Source organism: Pan troglodytes, chromosome 16, assembly GCF_028858775.2.
Source record: "Pan troglodytes isolate AG18354 chromosome 16, NHGRI_mPanTro3-v2.0_pri, whole genome shotgun sequence".
Taxonomy (NCBI): Eukaryota; Metazoa; Chordata; class Mammalia; order Primates; family Hominidae; genus Pan; species Pan troglodytes.
Window position 1 is genome coordinate 8827947 of NC_072414.2, and position 25721 is coordinate 8853667.

The 25721-nt window shown below is 43.5% G+C and overlaps 1 protein-coding gene and 1 long non-coding RNA gene across 8 annotated transcripts in view; both read left to right on the forward strand.

The window, feature by feature from the left end:
* The window catches only part of GABRB3 (gamma-aminobutyric acid type A receptor subunit beta3), a 228800-nt gene that overhangs the window by 103269 nt on the left and 99810 nt on the right, over positions 1-25721 (forward strand). For 2 of the 7 annotated variants that reach the window (XM_063794055.1, XM_016927795.3), the window contains exon 1: positions 11036-11505. The exons of the other annotated variants lie outside the window; for them this stretch is intronic. The gene's annotated coding sequence lies outside the window, so the exon portion shown is untranslated. Of the gene's footprint in view, positions 1-11035; positions 11506-25721 lie in introns of those variants that run through there. 7 annotated transcript variants of the gene reach the window in all.
* LOC107968557 (uncharacterized) lies at positions 11512-13222 on the forward strand. Its single transcript, XR_001709827.1, has 2 exons — positions 11512-11806; positions 12893-13222. It is a non-coding gene; the product is annotated as an uncharacterized LOC107968557 (long non-coding RNA).

Consider the following 25721-nt stretch of genomic DNA (forward strand, 5'->3'; position numbering starts at 1 on the left):
TCCATGCCCACCTGGAGCATCCTGCACATCTCTGCCTGGCCTCCCTCCTGCTCGCCGCCCCGCCCCGCTTACCCGCTGGGCTTGAGCCCGCGTTGGGGCGTAGCGGTCTCCGCGCTCAGCCCTGTAGGCTCCCGCACCGGGAGACTTCTTGCGTCTCCTCCCAGGTGAGGCTCCGGGGCGCTCGAGCAGCAACCTTCACGTGGCTCTGTGCCCGTGACCATGACTGTGACCTCCTGCACAGCATGAGGGGTGCATTGGAAGATGGACAGGGCCTCTCTGGAAGTGACACTGGATTCAGACACACATACTGCAGGTGCAGTGCACGGCATCAGGAGAATGCCCAAAAGGCAGTGGCACCCAATCCTGAGAAAGGGAATCACAGGAAAGGTTAACTTGACCCAAAAGAGAGAAAGGATCAGGATCAAAAGAAGAACCGTGAAACAACTCAGAGCTCTTACAGGGAGTGGGTGATGGTGGTTGTAGAAGATGGAAAGAAAAGGTAGCAAAGGAAAGACAGCAGAAATAGGAAGTCTTGGACCAGTATTTAAGTAGCCAAGAGAAAAGGTCAAAGAAAGGGACATTTTTATGTCAGAATAGGAGGACTACTCAGGGAGTGCAAGTTAAAGGAGAGGGGTGGGGGAGAGAGAGAGAGAGATAGAGTGAGTCTTGGAAAGAGGCTGTGGGTGATGAGAACATCACAAGATTACAGGCCACAACGTTCTTGGAGGGAAAAGCAGGTTGTGGTGTGAACTATCAATAATTAAGGAAGTGAAATGATAATATTAACATGTTGAACACCTACCCCATGGCAGACAATGTGCTAGGTGCTTTGGACAGCTTATATGATTCACTGCTCACTGCACATCAACGAGGAAGATACCAGCATAATCCCCAATAAGCAAATGAGGAAAATGCAGCTTTGGGATGCCACACACTTAGCGAACATGCAGCCAGGACTTAATCCAAGCTGTCTAAATTTTGGAGATACTTCCCTAAGTAGGAAGGACATCACTGAAATGAAAGAGATAAAATTCCTGTGGTAAGGAAAGGGCAGGATTCTGTGGGGGTCACAGAGCAGATACACCAGGGGTTTGAGAGGTGGGAAAAGAGATAAACCAAGAAAGGAGACAGAACAAGAAGAGGGAAACAGACAGATAGACGGAGTGTGGGGCCGTTTATGGAAGAGCAGTGAGCCTTACTCTGGGGAATCAGATAGTTTGACACCAGGACTTTCCAGCTGCCGTTATGGAGGGGCAGGTACAACAGTTATCTGGATGCATAGTCATCCTCATTGTGTTCGATATGGTGTGATTAATCTTAGCCTCGCTTTTCACCCAAGGGTACCCTGCAGGGAATATGTTCATTTATGAATCAATCACCCATGCATTCATTTAAACTTTGTTTATGCTTCTTAAATCATAGTCCTCTACAACCTTGGGGAGTATGGAACTTGATATTTTGAGGGCCTAATATGTACAGTTTTTGCATAGAGAGGTTTTGCTGCTCACTTCCTCAGATGTTATAGTCATGCAATTTATTCCCCTTGATTAGGGAACTCTATTTACACATGATTTAATCTTAGCTATGTATTATTTTGTGGAGTACACATTAATTCTTCAACACCACTGATTAAATAACTTTCTCAAGAAAAGATAGAAAAGAGGGAGTATTTAGGGACTACATGCTCTTAGCAAGAGCTGACAGGCCAATTGACAAAAAAAAAAAAACACATAAATTACATCCAAGGTAAAGGGAAAACTGTATGTATGAGGCTGAGGGTTCTCAAAAGAAGAGTGAGCCTTGGTGTGACTGAGTCAGTTCGGCCCTAGGCAGGGGCTGCAGGCATTCCCAGCCTCATGTAGTAAGCGCTTATACAAATGATAGTCATAGAATATTTGCTTTCTGCCATCATAGTATCAAATCTTGTTTTCATATTTTTAATAGCACATTAGCACTAAAATAGCTAACACTATTTACCTTAAAATATCTTAATTCCAATTTACTTTGCTGAGTTAAGTAAATTGTATTCATTTTGAGTAGGCATATACCTTATTTCCTTGCTTGCAAAGAAACCTGTGAGGTAGGTCCTGTTACTGTTCCCTTTCTACAGGGAAGATAATCAAGGTTCATGGAGAATGGCCTGCATTATAAGGAAGTAGCAAAGCTGAGACTCTGACTCTTGTCTGGGTGACTCCAGCAACTGTGGTCGTAAAACCACTGTTACGCAGGGAATCTTGTTTCCTATTTCTGGAATTATCTTCCTCAAACCTCGTTTTGATTGTTTTATTTCTCTGGCCAACCTCACTACAGTGCATTAAATGCAAGTCCTTGGCCTGCTGCTCTGAGCTTGCATCTGGACTTCCTACTTCATACGGGATTTGCAGACCCAAGGTTCTCATGCTTGAGCATGCCTCTGAGTCACGTGGAGGGCTTGTTTCAACACAGCTGGCTGCATCCCACCCCCAGAGTTTCTGAATAAACTGGTCTGGGATGAGGCCCAAGAATGTGCATTTCTAACAAGTGCCCAGGTGACGCTGATACTGCCGGTCTGGAGATCCTACTCTGGGAATGAGTGCCTGAGACCACAGCAGAAGGAATTACCGTTAGATTGTTTTAACTCAGTGATTAGTGGAGGTCACCTTTTAACACCAAAGAGAACATATTATGAATTTAAGAATTTAAAATAAACCTGATTAAACCACACCTTTTGTAGAGGGCTGATGCATTTTAAAACAGCCAGCGCTAGCACCCCGCCTTTGGAGTTCACATGCTCCAGGTAGAACTGTGTCACATAAGAGTTTACCATCCTGAACTGGTTCTTCTGGTGCGCTCCATCCGGTGGCCGCATTAGTCAGAGCAGTTAAGATGAAAGGGGGCGGGTGAAAATGTCCCGGACTGTGTCACCCCCAGATCCTACTAGAAATAAGAAAATTCCACTGCCAACATCTATGGTCCCCACAAGTCCTGGGAGGCTCTGCTGCTTGGCAGTTCACTCCTCGGGCTCTGGCATTGGAGACTTTGGCTGGAATCGTGGCTGTGCCCTAACCCAGGTGTGAAACCTGCAACCGTGACCCTCTGTTTTCCTTCACTGTAGAACAGAGACAGTAATACAGGATGCGTTTGGGACCGAAGCGAGGTGATATTCATGTAGTTTGGAGTGGTGTGCTCTCAATCAATCCATGTCCTGTTATTTTCACACCAAAAGCACCTAACCCCTGCAATTGGTGTGCACGGGGGTGGGCACCAGTTCTTGTGCTGGCCGAGGTCATTTTCAGAAGGGATGGATAACTCCTTGCCTCCCTGGAAGAAGGCAGAGATGAGTGTTCAGATCTAGAGGTGGCTGTAGTGGAAATAGAGAGCCCTGATCCTTCTTGCTCAACGCTTCCTGGGCCGTGAAGCGACTGGCTTCATGTTTCTTCTTCCTGACACGTCTTCCCTTTGAGAGCAACTCTGGCTGTCTAAATGTGTCCTAGGACCATGGAACATTGCTTCTGCACAAATCCTTCCTCTTTCAAGGCAGGGGGCGCCCCAGGCCTCCATTCCCGTAGGTACCCTGAGTCCTGCAGGTGACATAGGAATCCCTGAAGAGGCAAGAGGCACTCGATTGCCTCCCTAGTTCCTGCCCTGCCCTGCATTTGACATGCGCTGATGATTAACCATACAAGTAACGACTGTCAGGCTCTCAGCGGCTTGCAGACCATTTCGTATCCTTCCATGTTCGCCTGTAGTTTCTGAACTGCTTCATGTAGAGCAGCCAATGGCTCGTGACAAGCCTGGCAGGGTCACTGCAGCCCTCGGCCTCCCCCTACTTCACCACGCTGAGTGACTTCCGTGCGTGCAAGAAGCCGGGTATGCTGCTGCTGAGTGGAAAGTACATTACCTCTGACAAATTACTTTTCAGAAAGAGTCACAATAGAAATATTCTGTTTTTGCTTCCCATCTGCCAAGCAATAGGAATACGCTACTCAGTTGGTGCCTTAAAAATTGTTTGACCATAAGTAATATGGTACTTGGGTAGAATGAAGGAGTAATGCTTTCATCTGAACAATTCATTTCCCCTGAAACCTAAAAATAGCATCACACTTGGCTGGATTATTGAGGAGTTTCACAGAGGCCATTTTTCAGTGCTAGTGTACTTATGTAAGCATGCTTTCCTTTAGACAGTGGCTTCAGGCTAAAAAGCTGGTCTGTGTGTGCATGTTTGTGCGTGTGCTTGGTAAAATAACATTCAAAGGTCAGGGGGTTTCTACTTTGAATTATCTGAGGTTGAGAAAGGTTTTATACTTGTAAACCTACTTGTCTCAGTGGCTTACCACACGTGCCATTTCAACACAAATGCACACTTTTTATTGTTATCATCCATTATAAATAGCCAGGTTTATACTTTTTCTTCTGTACAACTTTATAATTTTTCCTATTGCTGTCATATGAAGTAGCTCATTAGCACCTTTAAAAGAAAAGAAAAAAAAAAGCAACAACACATAAGCCTGTATGGCAGTTAGATGAGGTTTTATCATTTCCATTTTGAAGATTAGGAAATGGTGCCCCAGAAAGATGAAATGATTTGTCGGGAGTGCCCAGCCTTTCCAACATGAGTGCCCACATGAGCATTTATGGTCTCCTTTTACCTGACACCAGCTCCTTTTTCTCCCTTATTTCCTATTCCTCCTCTTGTCATGCATGGGAAATGGAATGTCACTTAAGGTGGGCCACAGGGTAAATATCAAAAAGAAAACGTTCATTTGCTATTATTACTGTCATTACTACAGCTATTTAAAAGATACTTTTAGTTTTTAAATCTTGGTTCTTTAATTTTATGTTTACATCCAGCCTTACAAATAACAGTTTGGTAATCTCTGCTACCTTTGCAATTTTGCATGATGATTCTGTTTTGCATTTGTTAAATGCGAGTATTTAATTCTATGATCTTGAAGATTTCTTCCCCCGAAATTGAACTCATGGAGAGAGAGTAGAGTGGTGAGGCTGGGAAGAGTGGCAGGGAGTGAGGGATAAAGTGGTCATGGTTAACAGGTAGAAACATACAGATGGATACAATGAATAAGATCTAGTGATAGGTGGCACAGTAGGGCGACTATAGTTAAAAATAATGTATTTTGTATTTTAACGTTTTAAATACTTTAATTTTAAAATGCTAAAATATAAAATGTTATATATAAAATATACATTAAAATGTTAAAAAAAATAACTGAAACAGTAGAATTGGAATGTTCCTAGTGTTCTTAACCCAAAGAAATGATAAGGGCGTTCACGCCTGTAATCCCAGCACTTTGGGAGGCCAAGGTGGGTGGATCACCTGAGGTCGGGAGTTTGAGACCAGCCTGACCAACATGGAGAAACCCTGTCTGTACTAAAAATACAAAATTAGCTGGGCGTGGTGTTACATGCCTGTAACCCCAGCTACCTGGGAGGCTGAGCTTGAACCCAGGAGGTGGCAGTGCAGAGGTTGCGGTGAGCTGAGATTGCACCATTGCACTCCAGCCTGAGCAACAAGAGTGAAACTCCACCAAAAAAAAAAAAAAAAACAAAGAAAAAAAAAAAGAAATGATAAGGGCTTGAGGTGATGGGTACCCCATTACCCTGGTTTGATCATTGCACACTGTATGACTATATCAGAACATCACATGTACCCCATAAATATATGCAACTATGAGGTACCCATAATAATTAAAAATAAATAAATCGATTTTAATATGCAAAAAAATGATTTCTTTCCACCATGAAACATACACAGTCAAGACTGAATGAAGTTATAAGTGAAGATGAGGCTTGTAATTCTGGCCAACATGGCGTATCCCTCTTCCTCCCATGCCCTGTCCACAACTAAAACACCCTGAACATGGTATGAGTAAATGAGTGATAAATACAATAGGCTGCCCCTCTCATGAGTTTTTTTTAAAGTATGTTTGAAGATTGAAACAAAAATTAACGTTACTATCTGATGTAGTGTTCAGTGAATGTAGAGGAGGCCTGGGCAACATAGCAAGACCCCATCTCTACAAAAAATTTAAAAAACAATTAGCTGGATATGGTGGCACATGCCTGTAGTCCCAGCTACTCAGGAGGCTGAGGTGAGGGTCGCTTGAGTCCAGGAGTCCGAGGTTATAGGGAGCTATGATCACCACTGCATTCCCACCTGGGCAATAAAGTGAGACCCTGTCTCTATTAAAAAAATGTGGAGGAAATTCTTAAGACATTTCTATTTTAAAAGATGGGAGAATAAAAGGACTTAATAGAGGGCAAGTTTTTAAATTTTGCTTGAAGTGTTAAAATGCTGATACCAGTAGGCTCTGATGTATGACTTACATACATGTTAAAACTTAATCACTAAAAATCATACCAAAATATATAATGGAAAACACTATAGAAAAATTAAAATGGACTTCCAAAAGATGTTCATGTGATCTATAAGAATGCAAGAGGAAAAGCAAACAGAGGTATAGAAAACGGAACAAACAGAAAACAAGAAATAAATTGGCAGGCTTTAGCCTTGACCTCTCAAGGCTATTAAAATATCTACTTTAAATATAAAAGGTCTAAACATAGCAATTTCAAGACAGGGATTTTCAGAATGAATAAAAACTAGGATGCAAATTCAGTGCATGCTTTCCGATAAACTCACATCAAACATGACAGCACAGGTAAGTTGAAAGTCAGGTGATGAAAAAAGATATATTATGCAGGCACTAACTTTTAAAAAAGCAGGCATGACTATGTCAGATAATGTAGATTAAAGAGCAATGAAAAGAAGGACATCACATCACAATTTAAAACATCAGTGTAGCAATTAGACATAGCAGTCCCAAATATGCATGCATCAAAACCATGAAATTCGTGATACCAAAACTAATAGCTTAAAGGAGAAACAGACAAATTCACAATTATAGTTGAAGATTTCAGCACCCCACTTTTAGTAATTTGTAGAGCTATTAGATAGAAAATCATATAATGTTCCTAAAAATAACAAAATTGAAAAGTTGAATACGTCAGTCATTGCCAGGGTTGGGATTAGAGAGGAGGGAGGCTGATGTGGCTATGAAGGGGGTCACGAGGGAGACCTGTCACAATGAACGGTTCTGATTGGTTCTGTATCTCAATTGTAGTGGTTGCACAAACCTATACATGTGATGAGATTGCACAGAACTGCACACAGAGACACACACATACGTTTACATCTAAAGCTGCTGAAATCTGAATGTGATCTGTGGAATGTACCAGTGTCTATTTCCTAGTTTTTGATATTGTGCTAGAATTATGCCAGATGACAGCCTTGGGGGACACTGGGCATGGGGTATGTGGAACCATCCTGGGCTTTTAAACATTTGCAACATCTTGTAAAGCTATAATTACTTTAAAATAACTGTAAAGCAAATGAAGAATGCTAACACTAAAAGATGTGTTGGGTCTGTTGGAGTTGCCTCTGTGTTCCTGGTAATGCTTTTCCTATCCTCATGTGACTGTGTCTTCCTTTCTTGATCTGATTTGGATTGGGGTTGTAATGACACTGCCCTGAAAGGTATGCCTGTGCACTGTGCATTAGAAGTGAGGGCCTTTCTCTTGTGATTGCTGGGGCGAGCTGTGCGTGCAAGGACCAGGGTTGTGGGCACCTTTTTTCTAAGGCCAAGGCTCTCCCTGTTCATCTGTGCAGAGGCACCGTGGCATGAAGCTGCACAGAGTAATGAGGCCTAATTATTACGGGGTTTTACACAAACCACTGAAAGCTAAAAATAAGGCCGTTTGTTTCCTGATGCAGGTTTAACAGCTGTGGAAATGCCCCTGGCTGTGAACTGGGCAGCGTAATCCAGTGAGGGAGTCGTGGTTGGATGTGTCTGTGGAAGGGAGGGAGGATGGCTGAGCTTACCCCCTTGGATAAACCTTCTTTTCTGCCCAACCCAATAGAGAGTTAACCCTTTATATCCTGTCAGGGTTCTTTTAGAGCTATCTTTGAAAGCACAGAATCTTTGAAAATTGTAGCATTCGTGCTTTTCTATGGTAACAGCAATGCCTATTTTCTTTGTATAAAATGTGGATAAAGATGAAAGAGGATAAGTATAGATCAGCTGGGAAGATATATTTCTGGTAAACATACTTCCTTTGTATGCACTGCACAGGTTCTAAAGCCTCCGTTCATTCAAAGGGATTGTGTTTTGATGGTTATTAAAGATGGCATCTGAGGAAAGTTAGGAAGTACAGTGGAGATGAGTCATCCGTGGGTTATATTTTAATTTGACTATCTCGGCTGCGTTTAATTGAATACTCAGTGTCTGTTATATAATACAACATTTTTTTTCATGTGGTTTGTGGCAATCAGAGCTACACGTCAGACATAACAACCATATTAATAGCTCAGCACTCACATAGCCAAATTCCTTCCTAGGCAGTACTTCGGCCTGAGGACTGGGAGGACGCTGTTCCATGCGGGTCCAGGTTCACATCCTGGCTTGCTTTCCCCCTGCTTAGCTGGGCTCTTTCCGGTGGGATGAGCTCCTGCATCTCCTTGGGTGTCCCCTCACTTCATTGCAAGACCCCTTCCGATCCCCACTCTCGTCTTCTGTGCATCCCATATGCATTTCCCTCACCATACCTGAAACCCCTTCTTGCTCTTGTGCGTGTAAGCCTTTCCCTGCATGCTTCTATGCTCCACTCCAGAGTTCAGAGGTGCTGCTTTTGTCTGCGTTCCCCAAGCACCTTGTAAATGTTGCCTGGCTGACGAGTGAATATGATGATGAAAAGGGATGCCTCGTGTAGACATCTAGCAGGGGTCTTGCATACAGGTGCTCAGAATTAAAGGAAACTTTAATTTGACTTGGCTCTCAGATACCAAGTGTGTTAGATACTTAAGAGTTTGCAAATAATTAAGGGGAGGCAAAGAATTGTGTGCGTGTGTGTGCGTGTACATGTGCTTTGTGTGTGGGTTTGTATGCATGTGTGTATGTGCATGTGTAGGCATGTGCATGTATGTGGGTATGTCATAGTTTTCTCTTGAGCATGTCAGTGTTGAGAATTCAGTTGAGAATTCAGCTGGTGATCAGGAACCATGAGTCTCCTTCACTGTGACTATCTCAAACTACTCAATTTGCCTGTTTTCACCTACACTAATTGTCAGTGAGGAAATAATTCTTTTAATTTTGTTTTTATTCTTGGCTGGGCACAGTGGCTCAAACCTGTCATCCCAGCATTTTGGGAGACCAAAGTGCGAGGATCACTTGAGTCCAGGAGTTCAGGACCAGCCCGGGCAACATAAGGAGACCCCCACACCTCTACAAATAATTTTAAAAATTAGCCAGATACAGTCGTGCATGCAGGATGCAGTGAGCCATGAGTGCACTCTACTGCACTTCACCCTGGGCGACAGAGCGAGACCCTGTCTCAAAACCCCTTGCCCCGCCAAACCAAACAAATATCTTTATAATTCATTATAATTTCCGGATGTGGGCACTTGGCATCTCGCTTTAAGATCGTAACAGATCTTTGTGGTGTACCTAGCAGGTTCTGTCTCACTTTGCAGGTGGGGAAACTGAGGCTCACAAGAGTCGTGACCAGAAAAGGCAAAACCAGATCTACAACCCAAGTTGTCCGTATCCTGGGTGCTTTCCCCAAAATATCCCACAGAATCTGGCTGCTGTGTGGTGGTGGTTCTCTCTGTATGATAAACAGGCCTGGACTTTCGCCAGATTTGGGGAATAGTCCTTACTGTCAAAGCATTTTGGGCAGTTGCCAGTTGCTTTTCATTCTAAATTAGGCAACTATTAACTCTGATGTATTTATCCTCTATATATAGAAGCTTAGAGGAGAGAAACGAGGAAATTGACTTGGGATTTCAGAAATCCCTCACCATCTGAGATCCAGTGGTTTTAACTACAATGTAACAAAACTGTTTATTACATACATTCGGTTGCTATGGAAATAGCCATAGTTCTCCTAATCAACTGAATATCTAGAGGATCCCAGTGTCGCCACATTTACACGTATATTTTGCCTTCTTTTTTTTTTTTTTTTCCGAGATGGAGTCTTGCTCTGTCGCCCAGGCTGGAGTGCAGTGGCATGATCTCGACTCACCGCAACCTCCACCTCCCGGGTTCAAGCAATTCTCCTGCCTCAGCCTCCTGAGTAGCTGGGATTACAGGGGTGTGCCACCATGCCTGGCTAATTTTTGTATTTTTAGTAGAGACCGAGTTTCACCGTGTTGGCCGGGTTGGTCTCAAACTCCTGACTTTGTGATCCACCTGCCTCGGCCTCCCAAAGTTCTGGGATTGCGGGTGTGAGCCACCACGCCCAGCCTCATTTTCCCTTCTGATGGTCAGGCCTTCTGTTAGTTGCCACTCCCTGAAGTGTGCTTTTTAAAGGGATTCCTCCATGATTCCTGACAATACTGGCAACAAGATGCTTTTACAATGTAACTTTCTGTGTGTGCCTCCCCATGGGTGGCTCAGTGCAGGCCGGTGCTCATGGTGGATGGTGCTTGCTCTCCAGGAACATGCTGGATTATGCTAATAAACTACTCCTTTCTTGACAAAGAACATGTATTTCTTCCTCATTTCCATCTTCCTCTTTCTACTCTCTATTCAGACTACCAGGTGAACCTGTTTGGAAAATGGTATATTTCAGTCAAGTTTGTTGAAAATAGTCTCAAGATTTTCAGCTTTCCATTTGCCATCATCATGATACTTAACCTGTTATTTATTTATTTACTTATTTATTTATTTTTTTGAGACAGAGTCTCTCTCCATCGCCTAGGCTGGAGTGCAGTGGCACGATCTTGGCTCATTGCAACCTCCACCTCCTGGGTTTAAGCGATTCTCCTGCCTCAGCCTCCCAAGTAGCTGGGATTAAAGGCGCTCCCCACCACGCCTGGCTAATTTTTGTATTTTAATAGAGATGGAGTTTCACCACCTTGGCAAGGCTGTTCTTGAACTCCTGACCTCAAGTGATCCACCTGCCTCAGCCTCCCAAAGTGCTGGAATTACAGGCATGAGCCACTGCGCCCAGCCTTAACTTGTTTTAGATAAATTATTGGTTTCATTTTTCAAACAGAAAATGAAACTTCAACAAGCTAAAGAATAGTGCATGACTTGTACCATTGACAGTGGTTCCATGGCTGCCTCCAACAACCTCCCAGGCCCCTTCCTGAGCCATCACAGGCATCTGAAGGCACCGTCTTTACCCCTTGGTCTCAAGAGCAAAATAGAGTGGATGCAGCCTCTGTATTCATGTGGCTGAATAGGAAAGTGAAAACAAATTCCAGGGACTGAAATGGAATTGCTTGTAGGAACAATTTGATCAATTTATTTTAGTGTAGTGATTCTCACCTATGACCTATCATCCAAATGGGTATCCTGTGACTTCCTTTGTTGTTGAATAATGGTTTTGAGTGTTCCGTTTCAATTGGCAACATAGCAGTTCCAGAATGTTTGCAATCAAAATGGCCAATTTCCATTCAAATATCAATTACTATGGGTGAGGAAATCAGCATTACGTCACAGATGTGTGAGTACCTACACAAAGCCTCCAAATGCTGGACAGAGAACCTCGTGCAAATAATATGGCAGTATTGGCAGGAATGATGGAGGAATCCCTTTAAAATGTACACTTCAGGCAGCAGCAGCTAACAGAAGGCCTGACCATCAGAAGGGAAAATGTACATGCAGATGAATGTGTGGCAGCACTGGGATCCTCCAGATATCCAGTTGATTATGAGAACTATGACTATCTGCATAGTCAGAGTCATTCTTTGGAATCAGACAGATGTGTATGGGCTGGAGTATGTACATATTAGGGCCATAACAATGTAAGTGCCCGTCGAGTTCTTGACTGCTGCCTAGATAGAGCTGATTTATTGAGATACAGGAATTGCAGTAGAGAAAGAATTTAATGCACACAGAGCCTGCTAGACAGGAGACAGGAGTTTTATTATTTCCTCAACTCAGCCTCCCCCCACAATTAAAAAATTAGAAGGCTGGGGTTTTTTTAGAGATAGTTTGGTGGGCAAGGGGCTGGGGAATGCTGACTGGTCAAGTCAGGGATGAAATCATAGGGACCAAAACTGTCTTCTTGTTTTTCATTCCTGAGTGGGATCACATAAATAGTTGAACCCGTTTACTGGTCTGGGTGGCACCAGCTGGTCCATCACAATGCACAGTCTGAAAAATACCATAAACATCAGTTTTAGGTGTTACAGTGGTACTAGTTATCTGTAGGAGCAATTGGCCAAGTTTGGAACCTTGTGGCCTCTGGCTGCATGACTCCCTAGCCGTAAATTCTAATCTTGTGGCTACTTTGTTAGTTTAACGAAGGCAGTCTGGTCTCCAAGTAAGGACGGGGTTTGTTTTGGGGAGGGGCTGTTATCTTCTTTGTTTTAAAGTTGAACTATAAGCTGAATTCCTCCCAAAGTTAGTTAGGCTGGGCCCAAGAATGAACCAAGGGCAACTTAGAGCTTAGAAACAAAATGGAGTCAGTTAGGTCAGATTTCTTTCACTGTCATAATTTTCCTAGGTCAGACTTTTCTGTCATAATTTTTGCAAAGGTGGTTTCATTAAGTGAATAAAACCCTTTGAAATTCAGTTACCTATGAACTGGAGATGATACTTCTGCTTCTCATGTTTGCTGTGAGAATTCAACAAGGCCACATATATAAAGCACCTAACACAGTGTCTGAGACATACCATGCTTTCCCTTTTCTGGTCTTCAGCTCACTGTGTTTAGAAAATAAATACAGTTTTACCTACACTTGAGCATATTGGGTGGCTAGCTTGTCACCTAACATCCATCCATAGATTTAGACCGTACAGGTCTCTGTTACTAAACTAGGGCAAGTGAGTATTAATGTGTTAATGTTTCATTGTCGGAATAACTTTGGATTGCATTTGGCAATTAGGATTCAAGTCAGAGAATTATCAACCATTGATCACCAGTTTTCTCTGAAATAGTCTGAAAACTGGTGAAGAGAAGCCACTCACCATTTGCTACTAACAGCTCAAAGGTGAAGAATATTCCATTAAATAAAGCACTAAAGAAGATAAGCCTCTCCTCAGGCGACAAAGGGCCAACCCCAAATGAAGTCCATGCTGCGGGTCTTAAGGTCATCTCCTGCTCATAAGAAACTGGTCACTTCTGGTGTGAGTTAAGATGAATGGAGAGAGAATTGGTTCCCAGAGACCACAGTGAAAAAGGTTAAGAACATAATAAAGACCGTAAGTTCCCGAAATAGTGAATTGTGTTCCCTTCTTCCTAATACAGAAAGGAAGGGTGCTACTTTTCACTCTGAGACAGATGGAGCTACTAGGTAAAGCATCATTATTGCTGTTTCAGTCTCTATTTGAAACATCATTTCCTGGGACTTAGATCAATAAGGATCTCAAAACTCAGACAAGAATTTTTTATTTTAATCCTGCGTTTTAGGACAGGGTCCCCAACCTTTTTGGCACCAGGCATCTGTTTCGTGGAAGACAATTTTTTCCGCAGATGGGCGGTTGGGGGAGGGGTATGGTTTTGGGATGAAACTATTCCACCTCAGATCATCAGGCATTCGACTCTCATAAGGAGTGTGCAACCTAGATCCCTCACATGTGCAATTCACAATAGGATTTGTGCTCCTATGAGAATCTAATGCTGCCACTGATCTGACAGGAGGCCAAGCTCAGGCAATCAGGTTCGCTCACCTGCCCCTCTCCTGCTGCTGTGTGGCCCAGTTCCTAACAGGCCACGGACTGGTCCCAGACCACAGCCCAGGGATTGAAGACTCCTGTTCTAGGATAGGCAAAGTAAAATGAACAAATGTTAGCCATGTGTAAGGTACTTAAGGAAAAATCGTAAGTTTGCAGCAAACAAATCATGCCCCTCAGGTTGTCTGAGAGACTCTGATTTTATGTGTCACCTAATCCTTATTGGCAACATTTGCTATTTATGAAGTTTAGGAAGGATGAACTGAGTTTGCCTTGCACTGAGTCACTAGACAGTTTATCTTTCTGGAGCTGGAGGGAAATGAGAGACAACAACTGGCTCCCTTTTTGACAAGTGCGGAGGCTGAAGCCCAGGCAGGTGAGTTCTGCTGAGAGTGACAAAGCTCAGCTCGGGACTGTCACCTGTACCACGCGGCCTGACAGAGGAGGCAAGCTCTATCTGACCGCTGTGAAAATATGCATCTGTATCTGACGGCTGTTAAAACGTGCACATCCCAAAGTAACGAAGAGATGAAAGGCAAATAACAGAAAGGAAAACTAACTTGCCAAAATACGTTAGTCAGAGGTTTAATAACCATAATATAAAAAGAATGCTATGATAAGAATAACTCCAACCCTCAAAAAAACAGTGATGCAGATTACTTGTGCTTGGAAACAAAAAATGTAAATGAAAACAATAATGAGCTTTCTCTTTGGTCTGTCTAATGAGCTGATTAGCAGGTGCCTGAGTTGTGAGGCCATTCAGGTATACAGGCACCAACAGGTACAAGTACACAGGTATGCAGAAACCGAGGGTTTTTTTTTTTTTTGAGACAGAGTCTCGCTGTGTCGCCCAGGCTGGAGTGCAGTGGCACGATCTTGGCTGACTGCAAACTCCACCTCCTGGATTCAGGCCATTCTCCTGCCTCAGCCTCCCGAGTAGCCTGGACTACAGGCGCCCGCCACCACGCCTGGCTAATTTTTTGTATTTTTAGTAGAGACAGAGTTTCACCATGTTAGCCAGGATGGTCTCGATCTCCTGACCTCGTGATCCGCCTGCCTTGGCCTCCCAAAGTGCTGGGATTACAGGCGTGAACCACCATGCCTGGCCTAAACCGAGGGTTTTTCCATGTGATCATAGCCATAAAATGTGCATTCACCCCCAGTCTGCATCCTACAAAATAATAATGTGGAAACTTGCCTTTATGGCTATGGAGGTGTTCATCATTATGTTATTTACAACAGTTAAAAGGGAGGTGGGTTAAATAAATTATGATATATCAGACAGTAGATTTTCACATAATAAAGTGATTATTAAAGGATTTTGAATGTGGAAAGATGTTCAGCATGAAATTTTACATAATGTGAAGCATGCAGCACAAAATTCAATATAAGCATGATCTCTACTATATTAAGTTAACCCATATGTGCAACACAAACTTGTAAATCAATTCACCAAAATATTCACAATCCTTATCTCAAGATAGTGAGGGTTTTGTTTGCTTTACTTTTTATAAACATTCTACAATAAACAGAAATTATTTTATAATCAGAGAAAGGAATATACTTATTTAAAAATAATTGCTAAGCAGGGCATGGTGACAGTCTTAGCTACTCGGGAGAGTGAGGTGGGAGGATAAGCTAACCCCAGGAAATCAAGGCTGCAGTGAGCCGTGATCGTGCCGTTGTACTCCAGCATGGGCAACGGAAGTGAGACCCTGTCTCCAAAAAAGGCAAAACTAAAACCAAAACCAAAAACAAACAAAAAAAATTTTACAAAGATAAATGAAATTGAACCTCCCTCCCCTTTTTTTGAGACAAGGTCTCACTGTGTCACCCAGGCTGGAGTGCAGTGGCACGGTCACTGGTCACTGCAGCCTTGAATTCCTGGTCTCACATGCTCCTCTTAAGTCAGCCTACCCAGGAGCGGGGACTACAGGTGTGTGCCACCTCTGCTGGCTAATTTTTTTAAATTTATTTCTTGGAGAGACGGGGTCTCACTATGTTGCTCAGAATGGTCACAAACTCCTGGCCTCAAGCAGTCCTCCTGCCTCGGCCTCCCAAAGTGCTGGGATTACAGGTGTGAGCTACTGCACTTGGCCAAACCCATTTTTAAGAGCACCTTTATTGGCCGGGCACGGTGGCTCACGCCTGTAATCTCAGCACTTTGGGAGACCAAGGCAGGCAGATCACAAGGTCAGGAGATCGAGACCATCCTGGCTAACATGGTGAAACCCTGTCTCTACTAAAAAATACAAAAAATTAGCCAGGCATGGTGGCAGGTGCCTGTAGTCCCAGCTACTCAGGAGGCTGAGGCAGGAGAATGGCGTGAACTCAGGAGGTGGAGCTTGCAGTGAGCTGAGATCACACCAGTGTGCTCCAGCCTGGGCAACAGAGCAGGACTCCATCTCAAAAAACAAACAAACAAACAAAAGAACAACTTTATTTACCACAAATTAAAAAATTTGAAGTCATCAAACTTTATATATTTATAGTGCATCTTCTGTAGATTGCAAGAAATAGCTATTGCCGACCTCATAATGGTATTATTTCCTGGTGTTCTTTGCATTTGGGATTTATTGTTTTAACATTTAAGCAGTTTATTAGTCCGAATAAACATTATAGTCATGATCTGGTTGAGTACTTTTCCAAGCTGCTTCCCAAATTTTCCATGAGCCTTGAAAAAAGGAACTTATCTAAATATTCAAACACTGCAGTTTATTCCTTCTCAGTTTCTACATGCTTCCTGTTTAAAAAATATTTAGGCCAACATTTATTTGATGTATGGAGAACTTTACATGCATAGTTCTGAAACTGCCTTTGCAAAAATTATGACAGTAAGAAAATTATGACGGTGAAAAAGATCTGACCTAACTGTAACCACCCAATGGGTTCATTTTGCCTGCTGCCCAGATACAGCCAATATATCAAGATAGAGGAATTGCAATAGAGAAAGAGTTTAACTCATGCAGAGCCAGCTAAAAGGGAGACTGGAGTTTCTTTACTCAAATCAGTCTCCCTGAAAACTCAGAGTCTGGAGTGTTTAAAGGATTAATTTGGCAGTTAGGGGACCAGAGAGTGGGGAGTGCTGATTGGTCAGCTTGGAGATGAGATCATAGGTGATTGAAGTGGATTCTTCTTGCTGTCTTCTGTGCCTGGGTGGGATTGCTGAACTGGTTGACTCAGTTTACTGGTATGGATGGTGCCACCTGATGCATTAGAATGCAGGGTTTGAAAAATACCTTGAACACCAATCTTAGGTTTTACAATAGTGATGTTATCCTTAAGAGCAATTGGGGAGGTTCAGAATCTTTTGGCCTCTTTCTGCATGACTCCTAAACCCTAATTTCTAATCTTGTGGTGAATTTGTTAGTTTTACAAAGGCAGTCTTGTCCCCAGGCAAGAAGGGGGTTTGTTTTGGGAAAGGTCTGTTATCCATCTTATTTTAAAGTTAAACTATAAACTAAGTTTCTCCCTAAGTTAGTTCTGCCTACTCCCAGGAATGAAGAAGGCAGGTTGGAGGTTGGAAGCCAGATGGAGTCGGTGAGGTCAGAACTCTTTCACTGTCATAAGTTTTCTCCCTGTTGCAATTTTTGCAAAGGCCGTTTCAGTTTTACTTGGTACTCAAAACAATCCACTAAGGTGTGTACTCGTGTTATTCTTATTTTAAAGAGGAGGAAAGCAGGACTTAAACTTTAGGCTGTCAGACTCTCCCTTTCCTGCCCCACATCATTCATTTTCAATTTCCTGTATGCTGGAGATAGAATAAATCAGCGTGAAAAAACATTTTCATTGTTGCAGTACAAAAATATAGATTTACCCTCCTTTTAGGGTACAACTCAGTGGTCTAGGAAACTGCAAATCTTCCCGTGGCTTTTGAAGCCATAAATTGGAAAGGATTAAGGGTTTCATCTAGGCTAATACTCAACTTGCTGTTGACTATTTCCAGGAAAGGTTTATGGCCTCTATTTATATTTCTACATATATATTTATATTTTTAATATATTTTTATTAAGGACACATTTATGTTTTGATGGAATTATGGCCCCAACTGTTTCTATTGCATCATGCAGTTAAAATTCATGTGATTTTTCTTTGGTAATATTTGTCATTTTTGTTCCTGGTAAGATGTTAGCCTCATGATTGTAAGAAAACCAAATTCTGCCAAAATACATTTAAAGAGGTTTATTCTTAGCCAATAGGAGTGACCGTGGTGCCGAGTAAGAGCGCCTGAGGCCGTTAAGTTACAGTTTGGTTTTACAGTTTGGTTCAATATGTGAATTGCAGATAAAATTGTCAGTACCTGGAAGGTATACATTGGTTGTGCCACGAAAGGAGGAACATCTTGAAGCCATGGGGCTTGCAAGTCATAGGTGGGTTTTAGAGATTTCTTAGTTGACAGTTTGTTGAGAGTTAAGCTATTATCTAAAGACTTGAAGTCCGTGGAAAGGAATGCCTGAGTTAAGATAAGGGGGTTGTGGGGCTAAGGCTCTTGTTATGTAGAGGAAGGCTCATAGGTGGCAGCCCTCAGAGAGAATAGATGGTGAATGTCTCTTCTCAGACCTTAAAGGTGTCAGGCTCTCAGTTAATCTCTCCTAGATCCGGGAAAGGCCTCGAAAGGGAAGACCTGGCTGCATGAATGGAGATGCACTACAGATGAAAATTTTCCCCACAAAAGGTGGCTTTGTGGGGGATATTCCAATCTGTTAGCCCTGTGGCAGCCATTTCAAAATATGTCAAAGAAATATATTTTGGGATAACATGGTTTGATTTCCTTCAGGGCCTCCTGTCTGCCATGTGATGCTGTACCAGAGTGAGGTTGGAGAGCAAGGCACATCATATCGGGTTAAGAAAAAAGCCCATCAAAATGAGATGTTATGGTTTGTAGGGTGTGACTCCTCAAGTGCCTTAGATATGTATTTTGGCAAGAGAAAAAAAGGTCAGAGTTTAGTTTTCACTTGAAAGCATTAACCATGTATAAGAATTATTTCCCTTTCTGATCTTCTTAGCATTATCTTAGCATTTAGGAATGGGGTCTAACCACGGATTTTTCCTCAGTCAGAAACCACTGATATAAGGGATATTTACACCTGATTTTTATAGCTCTGAGCATACTTGAATGTTCCCACAAGTCAGCACACCCTCTGGTTTTTACCAGCAAGTAGCTGAATGCAGAAGGATGATACTAAGGCTGAAGTTAAATTGATGCAGTATTCTTCTTGGCCCCTTTGCTGGACACACCACAGGGGTGCCCTGTTTATTCAGTCCACCTGCTCAACCCCTTGTGGGAGGGAGTGTGTGAACAAGCGGGTGAGGGATCCAGTCAGCTCCTCTGGACGCCAGCAGGGGCAAGCTCTGTGTGGGGCCTGCAGTGGTGCCTAGGTGGCGTGTTCCAGTGCTGTCCTAGCTCCACTGTCTGCAGATGGCAGTGTGTTAGCAGCTCAGTTGGTCCCTTGTGGCAGTGCCCAGAGCAGTTGCCCTCTGTCAGTGAGGGCAAAGGGCCTGTGTAACAGCCTTTTTGGGTACCCATACTCAGTGGGTCCCTAGCCCTTGTCTGGCATCCAAGAAGAATGAGGTCGGGTTGGTCGCACAGACAGTTGAAGGATGGTGAAGCCGGATAATTTTCTTAAGTGATGAACATGGCTCTCAGTAGAGAGTGGAGCTGGAGAGGGGACAGGAAGGGCAGGCCATCTTTCCTGAAGTCTGATCGCCTCTTCTCTGAAGTCCATCTCCTCAAAGTCCAACCATCTCCCCATCTACCAACTGAGTCTGGGGTCTTTATAGGCACAGGATGGGAAGTGCATGCTGATTGGTTTGCGAACATGCAAAATAGGTTAAAGTGAAGACACCACTCAATGGTGGGCACAACAGTGCAGAAAACCAATTAGGAAAGGGTAGGCACATGTAAAATAGGTGAAGGGTGGGGATCAATCAGAAGGAAGGCAAGTTCTCAATCCAGTCTGAGGATTTAACTTAAATTTGGCTTCCAGGCTTTAAATTGTCTTCAGCTTGGAGGTGGGGCTTCACTGGGTACCCACCCCATCTGTCTAGGCATTTGGCTGCCTCCTGTTGCTATCAAAAGAAACTATTTCCATTTACTTCTGAAGTCAGAGGGATCCTCTGAAAATCTGCTTCTCTTTTGGCCCTACTGGGTCTTCAGCCTGACCTCTCCTCATAGGTTAAGTCCCTCTCTCAGCATCACCCACTCCAGCCCAGTTACCCAGGTCTGAGTCCTTCACTGCTCAGATGGGGCTAAGGGTATGCATGGGGCTGGGGTGAGGCCAACTTGACTCCACTTTTGAACTGCTGTGAAATCCCAAGGGAGTTCATTAACCCAATACTCATCTTTCTCACCTGAGAATTGGTGTGATAATGTGAGCCTTGGAAGGTGGTGGGGTGCGTACATGAAGCACGCAACAGGGCTCTGGACAGGAACTGAGTGTTTCAGAGATGCACAGCCTTGGCGTGGTGATTATTCCAAGCTCATTGTTGCTGGGCTGCTGAGGGTAGCTGAACAAGGCCACATAAACTTGCTGGCTGGCTCCACTACAAATGCACAGTTTCAGTCTCTGTTGGACACTCAGAACTGCTCAGAATTTTGTTTGGGTTTTGTGCCCAATTATCTCTAAACATAGAATTGGACTGTTTTATCTCACTAATAAAATATCCCCTTTGTAGGAGATTCGGAAATTACAAAACATTATTAAAGACTGAAATTAAAAACTCATGATCCCACCCCTCAGAGACAGCTATGATTCCATATTTCCATAATTTAGTGTATTTTCTTATTGTCTCCATAGCTACCATCTATCTATGCATCCATCCGTCCATTCTTTTATCGACTTATCTTCTCTCTCTCTCTGTCCTAATTTCACACACACACACACACACACACACACACACACACACACACACAGCCTTGGCTCTGTCCTGCCTTCTTCTATGGGCTCAGCACATTTTCCTTTCTCCTCATCAGCTCACTTTCCCTGTAGCGGCTGTTACAAGAACCTGACCTTTCTCTTTATGCTACCTCCAGTCATGCCTGTCTTAGTCCATTCCTGCTGCTATAACAGAATACCACAGACCAGGTAATTTATTAACAATAGAAATGTATTTCTCACAGTTCTGGAGACTAGGAAGTCCAAGGGCAAGGTGGCAGTAGGTTTAGTGTCTGGTGAGGACTACGGTCTGCTTTTAAGGTGCTGCCTTGTTTCTGGGTCATCACATAGTGGAGGGAGAAGAGAGAGAGGAATGCTGTGTCCTTATATGGAAGAGGAGACAGAAGGCATCTCATGTCCCTCTAGCCCTTTTACAAGGGCACTAATCCCTTTTGTGAGGGCAGAGCCCTCATGACCTAATCACCTTGAAAGTCCCCACTTCATGACTATCACCAAGGTGATTAGGCTTCAGCATATGAATTTTGCAGAGATGCATACATGCACATCATAGCAATGCTTCTTACCGTAGCAAATGACCCAGCTTCTGGATCCACCAAGAAAACAGCGCGAGAGAAGTAGATGGTTCTGCTGCCTCCCTGCTCGCCCAGACCCTTTGTATCTTCTCATCTCTTAGCTCTTTGCTGTTTCCACATCTGCATCTCTGCTTACCTCCTCCATGACTCAGCTCCTCCTGCCACCCACTCTGCAGGCACCCCACAAGCTCCAGCCCCTCCCTGGAACCCCACCAGTCATCCACATTCTGAAGGCACCCACTTCTGTCTGCCCACCTGCTGCTCAAAATCCCAGCCGCTGTCAGTTCTTTCCTTCCCCATCAGAGAGGAACCATGGTCTCCACACTAGTGATTCTGTCTCCTGCCTCGCCCTGCTGACGCATCCTTGGGCTTCTGTCTGTGGTTTTACAGACACTGTTTCTCTCCTGTGACCTCCTGGGTCCCCAAGACCTTGGCCTGTTCTGTATGCCTTGTCTCAAATTTTTTGCCACATTATTCTTGGCTACCTGGGATTCCCACTGCCTGGTTCTCCTGCCGCTCCCTCACTGTTCCTCCTCAGTATTTTTAACTGATGGCCCTTTCTCTGCCCCTTTCTTCGGGATCATAAGGTTCTCACTGTACACCCTCTCCATGGTTAGTTCATCCATGCCAAAACCTCCACTTATTTTAAATTTAGAGCTTTAGCGCTTCTCTTCCACATGCACAGTGATTGCTTCTCCCTAGTTTGCCCCACAGGCACCTCCAAATTACTCTGTGCAAACAGAACATTCTTACAATAAATTATTGTTGAGCCTTGAAAAGGAAGAAAAGTCTGAGACATGTTTCCACATGGATGAACCTTAAGGATATTATGCTAAGTGAAAAAAGCAGTCACAAAGGACAAACGCTATGTGACTCCACTCATATGAGGTCCCCAGAGCAGTAAATTCAGAGACAGAAAGGAGAATGGAGGTGGCCAGGGGCTGGGGCTAGGGGCAGGGGAGTTGGTGTTTAATGGGCACAGAGTTCCAGTTGGGGTGATGGAGAGTTCTGCAGATGGATGGTCATGACGGTAACACAACAATGGGAATGTACTTAATGCTGCTGAACTGAACACTTACAGATGGTTAGTCTGGTAAATCTTGTTAGATGTGTTTTACCACAATTGGATTAAAAAAATAAGTTTTTCCCCTTCTCTTCTGTCCACTTGCTAACCAGGGTAACCCGTTAGTTGTCTCTGTTTTGAGAAGGCTGTGGGCCACTGCTTTTCCTCCTTGACTAACAGTGGGGGAGGCAGCTGTGCCCCTGGATCCTTCAAATTGTCCCTAGTGCTGGCCAGGCAGCCCCGCTTTGGGATCTTGCCTTATCCTGCCTTTTCTAACAGTCCCACAGGTCCTGCTGTGGCCTGGCTTTGGTTTCATCTCTTGAGAACGTCTGCCACTTCTGTTGAGTCTACAGACTGCATTCCAAACGGTCTTTTTTCAAATTGAAAAAAAATTCAAATTGTACCCCGTTCTGTAGAATGCCTGGCCTTGGCACCTGCTCTCTCTTTACCAGGCCTGAGTGCACTGTCTCCTTTCTATGACAAGCAAATTTACAGACCAATGATCTGCACACAGAAACAAACTCAAAATGCATCCTCCACCTGAATGTAAGATCTGAAACCATGAAACATTTACAGAAAAAATCCTTAGTACTAAATCTTCCTGATCTTGGGCTCAGCAAAGATTTCTTAGACATGACTTCAAAAGCCCAAGTGATGAAAGGAAACATTGATAATTTGGACTTCATCAAAATTTAAAACTTCAGCTCTTTGAAATACTGTTAAGAGACTGAAAAACAATTCACAGCCAGGAATAAAATATTTGCAAAGCATATAACTGACAAGGAACATGTATTCAGACTATGTAAATAACTCTCACAACTTAACAATAAGAAAAACAAATTTTAACATATGTGGGCAAAGAATCTGAATAGATATTTCTCCAAAGAATTTATATGAGGCTGGGTGCGGTGGCTCATGCCTGTAATGCCAGCACTTTGAGAGGCTGAGGTGGGTGGATCACGAGGTCAAGAGATCGAGACCATCCTGGCTAACAAGGTGAAACCCCGTCTATACTAAAAATACAAAAAATTAGCCAGGCATGGTGGCAGGTGCCTGTAGTCCCAGCTACTGGGGAGGCTGAGGCAGGAGAATGGCATGAACCCGGGAGGCGGACCTTGCAGTGAGCCGAGATCGCACCACTGCACTCCAGCCTGGGCGACAGAGCGAGACTCCATCTCAAAAACGAACAAACAAAAAAGAAGTTATATGAATGGCTGATAGGGAAAAGACAGTTAACATCATTAGTCGCTAGGGAAATGCAAATTAGAACCACAATGAGATACCACTTAATTCCAGCTAGGATGGCCATAATTTTAAAAAACAGAAAATAATAAGTGTTGATGAGAATGTGTAGAAATTAGAAACTTCATATGTTGCTGGGGTGAAATAATGCAGCTACTTTGGAAAAACATTTTGGCGGTTTCTTATGTTATTTACCATATGACCCAGAAATTCCACTTCTGGATATATACCCAAGCAGAATGAGAACACTATCCCACACAAAGACTCATACATGGATGAGTTTAGCAGCACTATTCACAATTTCCCAAAAGTGGAAATAACCTACATGCTCACTAACTGGTAAATGCGTGAACCAGTTAGTTTATTCATACTATTTAATCATGTTTGGCAATAAAAAGAAATGAAACACTGATACATGCTACCATATAGATGTACCTCAAAAGTATGATGCTAAGTGAAAGAAGCCAGGCACCAAATACCACGTAGTATATGATTCCGTTTGTCTGAAATGTCCAGAATAGGCAAATCCATAGAGCCAGAAAGTGGCTTAAGGGTTGCTTGGGGTGACGGAGTGTGAAGGGAGAGTCACTGCAAATGGGCACTGGGTTCATTTCTGGGGTGAGGGATATGTTCTAAAATTAGACTGCAGTCATGGATGCACGACTGTCAATTTACTAAAATAAATGATTCGATTGTACCCTTAAAAACAACTGAAATTTTTGGTGTGTAAATTATATCTCATTAAAGTTGTTAAAAAATAGGTCCCATTATTTGGTAAAATATTACTGAAATGTGGAAAATGATTTTTCATATATTCTTTTTTTTTTGGATTGCAAAAATTTATTAAAATTGGAGACATTGTTTTAATCTTCTTGTGCCACGAGACTCCATCAGGCGGTCTACAAAGACCATTGGGAGGCTGAGGATCACTTGAGCCCAGAAGTTTGAGGCTGTAGTAAGCTTCAAAGGCCACTGCACTCCAGCTTGGGTGAGGCAAGACCCTTTCAAGCAGTAAGCTGCATGCTTGCTTGCTGTGGTCATTAAAAACCCTAGTTTAGGATAACAGGTCTGCCTGCATTTCTTCAAGCATGAATTCTGAGTCCTTTAAAAGGTCTCCAAACATCTGCACCCAAGCAAGCCATCCACGGACAAAAATGTTACCAGGAGTAGAACCATTAAGCTGGTCCAGACAAGTTGGACTCCACCATTTAAACTTCCAGCTTTCTGTCTAATGCCTGTGTGCCAACGGCTTGAATTAGGGTTGCTCTTTAGGACTTGAGTAGCTATTCTTATCCCTCCTTTGGGGACACAACTGTCCATAAGGTGCTATCGAGAGCCACATTGCATCTGCACCCATCACCGTACCTCACAGGAGTCGACTCCTACCTCGAAAGGCTATATTCTTAATATGAGGCATGTAAAAATAGTTCCATTTCTGTTAACAAGTCACTATCTTTGGATACACACATCCAGATATGTACTGTCACTGTCACACAGAAAATGACCAAAAGAGTTCACCAGAGCAGGAACAAGTGGCTTTTTTTTTTCTTGGAGGGGGAGACATGGTCTCACTCCGTCGCCTAGGCTGTAGTGCATCGTGCAATCATAGCTCAGTGTGACCTGGAATTCCTGGGCTCAAGCACCCTTCCCGCCTCAGCCTCTAGATCGCTGGGACTACAGGCGCACACCACCAGGCCTGGCTCACGTTACACATTTTTGTAGACAGGGGGTCTCACTCTGTTTCCCAGGCTGGTCTCAGATGCCTCAAGCAATCCTTCCTTCTTAGCCTCTTACAAAAAGTGTTGAAATTACAGGAACGAGCCACTAAGTGTAGCTTTGTATTGGAGACATTGGAAGTGTTTTTCATTTTCTCGTTTAAGCTCATTTCAAAATTTTACTACAAACCTATCAAGTTTTCTGTGAGTCTCCATCACATGCTGATGTGTCCCTGAGTGGAACTGTTCTCATGTGGACCCACCTTGGACTTGCTTCTGCTCCTCGGGCTATGGACAAATCATCAGGAAGGCCCTGTTGTTTGGCAGCTTAAATTTCTCCCCAACACAGCCATGTCTGACTGTCACTGTCACCACTCCTCATGGGCTGCAGCAGTGTATCCATCTGCTAGGGCTGCCATGGCAATGTACCACAGACCGTGGTCTTCAACAACAGAAGTTCATTCTCTCACAGTTCCGGAGGCTGGAAGCCCCAGATCAAGGTGCCAGCAGGGTTGGCTCCTTCTGAGGACCTGGAGGAGAATCTGCCCCAGTCC